The sequence below is a fragment of the Drosophila willistoni genome (genome assembly GCF_018902025.1).
Source record: "Drosophila willistoni isolate 14030-0811.24 chromosome 2R unlocalized genomic scaffold, UCI_dwil_1.1 Seg167, whole genome shotgun sequence".
Lineage (NCBI taxonomy): Eukaryota > Metazoa > Arthropoda > Insecta > Diptera > Drosophilidae > Drosophila > Drosophila willistoni.
Genome location: NW_025814050.1, coordinates 1,794,459 through 1,797,770, shown reverse-complemented (window position 1 = coordinate 1,797,770; position 3,312 = coordinate 1,794,459).

Here is a 3,312-nt window from a genome sequence, read left to right as displayed (position 1 = left end):
CCCGATCTTGATCAAATTTGTCACAGTCATTTATAAGTATAATTAACACTACAACATTCAATTTTATGACATAGATCAGAAAATAGCAAAGTTATGGTGCAAAGTCACTTTGCCATTTGTATGGGAGCTATATGATATAGTGATTTGATCCGGCCGAATCCGAGATAATCAACTTGTGCAGTATACATAAGCCTGCAATTTCAACTATGTAGCTAGCGACGATCCAGACGGACGGACATGGCTATTTGAACGCGTCTCGTTGTGCTGATCAAGAATATATATACTTTGTATAGTCGGAGATACTTCTGACCTTTTTGCAAGGGTATAAGAATAATATTATTAAAAACATTCCGTTGACTTTGCCAACTAACGACTGGCAACGAACCTTTACTATTCTGTGTGTATATAGTTGCATTACCAGCATTAAATTTATCAATAGATAGATGTTATTAAATCTACTTGAGGTTTACTATAAGATTAATCATTATCAACATTCTGCTACAGTGTGTGGCGAAACTCTAGACATTACCTTTCTATCTGCATAGACATTACATTTATCTGCTTATTGTGTCGTATGTATGTCTTGACTTTGCCCATTTTAATAAACTTCTTCTTCCTCTTGTTCGAGACTATTGAACTCGGTTTATTTATATGTTTTTATTTTTTTGAATTTGCGATACTAAGGAATAGTTCATTCCTCTTTAAGAAATGATATAAAATAAGTTATCCAATTTGGATTGAAATAGTAGCACTGTGTCTAGTGACTTCATTAATCTCTTAAAAGGCAATCCTTTGACACACTTACTTGACTTGACTTTGTTTTCTCTCTTTTGCTCAATCTCTCTCGCTCTCTCTCTCTCTTTCTATATTTCTCACTTTCTCTCTGTCTTTCTATGTTTTTGAATCGCTTTTGTCTTTGTACTTCCGTTTGAGTTCCCTTGGCCACGTTTAGTGCTTAATAAAGTCGTCGCTGATTTAATAATATTAAGATCAACGTCATAAAATGCTTGCGTTAATGTTGTTCAGTTAAAATTTTTATGCTTGCACCATAAGACCAGAGTGGCAAAGTGGCAAAGTGGCAGACTGGCAAAATTGCTTGCAACATCATCAGCACGACCCACTTTTCGTTCCGTTACGTTCCGGTACTGCGTGTCCTCGTGATGTTGCTGGTGCTGGTGCCGTTTGACAGACATGGCGCAACAGTCTGACTGACATCTGTTGTTTGCAACATAATAATAATCGTTATAATTTATTTTAAAATGCAATTTACGCAGCGACGAGTGTCGAGTTTTGTCGAGTTGGATGGAATTCAGTTGAGTCAAGTTGAGTTGAGTTGAGTTGATGTTCTGCATGACAATGAGGGCGACGAATGAATAGAATGAATGAGGCAAATAGAGCAAGTCGTGTCCTTATGGCACTAAAAACGAGTTAATTAGCGTTGATTTTGTCTTTCGGTTAAGCACGAAACTGTTAAATAAACACACAGCTTCAGCTCAGCTCATTTATTAGCCAAACGGGTCACGTAAGAGAGCCAGCAAATAAAAATCGACACCGGAAACGAGTTTAGTTTGATACAACTTGCTCATTTACAATTAGCCCAGGCCCGAAATAGAGTAGTAAAGCAACAAAAAGAGAAAAAAAAACACGCCCACACACAAACACACACCGCCAACAAAAATAGGTAAATAACAGGAAACATTTTACACTAATTAGCGACGCACGCAAATGGGCGGCTTTTTGTTGAATGAATCTCCCTCTCCCTCTCCCACCGCATCGTCGGGACGGAGGATGTCGGGCTTTTTGGGGGGAGGTGATGGGATGGAGCCCGGGGAGGCATTTGAGCCATATAAAAGTCACTGCCATAAGCCTAATTATGTTGTACAAGTTGTCGTCACTGTAGTTAATGTTGGATTTTAAGTATTTAAGGGCAGTTGAGGGACGAACGAGAAGAGCTGCAAAAAAAGCCTTAAATCTTATACTCGGTTTTAAGCCGGACAGCGGTAGAGCCGGGGGTTGACGTTTTGTGTTTTTTTTTTTGTGTTTTTACTTTTGCATTAATTAAACTCACTGATGGGGTCAACAGCACTTTAAACCAAGGAGAAAAGAAGAGCCACTTAAAATTAAACCCAATTACTTGTAGCTTACCAACAGAATCATATTTATCCAACAACTCAGGATACGACCATTGATTCTGAATTCTATATCCATAATCGCTTTGGCTAATCATATCTTTGCGGTTCTCTTTTTTTAGTAAGTGCGGTCATTGACATTTTCCATCGAGTAAAAGTAGCTGGTGGTCAGTAAATGGTCAGAATGCGGCATTTAAATGAAATCACTGCAGTTGCCAAGACATAAGTTAATAAGGATACAGCCACTTTGCGACCCGATTACATATACAGTTACGGTTGCAGTTGAAGCGGCCGTAAGTGGAGGCTTTTTCAAGGATTTGCCGAAAAGTTGTTCAAGTTGAACGTTTTATTTTCAAGCGACCCACAAAAGTGTAATGGGAAAAAGGAATTCCAAAGACCCACATATATACACACTCAAAAACGAAGAGAATCGAAGAATCGGAATACGGGGTAAAGAGGGATGGGACATCTAGCCGTAGGGCCGTTATGGGCTTGACATTTTGAAGACATTAAACTGAAACTGTGGCCCGACCACAGCAACGGCAAAAGGAAAGGAAAGGTAATGCGAGAGATACAAGAGTAGGGCAGATTTCCCTAAAGACAAAGACTACCAGCAAGGACCTTCCTTACTTCGGGTCTGGTCGAGTTCAAGTTATGAATAATTAATGTCAGTCTAGGTGTGTGCGTATTGTGGGCGTTCTCTAAACGGAAGCTGTCTTAGTTTCTCGGTGTGTCTCCGTGTGTGTGGGTTGATGTGTCTGGGTGTGGTTCCCTTCCTCGCTTTTCCTCGTCTCTTCGTCAAGGATATGTCTGCTTTGTGCTGTGCTATTTCGGCTCGTCCGTGTGAGCGAGTTGATAATTTGTTATAATTGCCGGGGGATGCCACAGGTCAATTTTGTGGGCATTTATATAAATTTACCTCGACAAGTCAGCAAAAAAAAAACAAAAAGGGAAATTTCTGTCTGTGGCTGGTGGTAAAAAAGTTTAAATGCTCATCTCAACTAATCAAATTACAACCAGGCGCACGGCAAGTGATTATGATTGGTTAGACAAAATGAGCAAACTGGATACTAATATAAATGGAGTAGGTAAATACTCTGTAGATAAAACGTTGCTAAAATTGTCTGTTACAAAAGTCTTCCTCTTCACCATTTATTCTACTGGCTTTTACCTAATACGAATA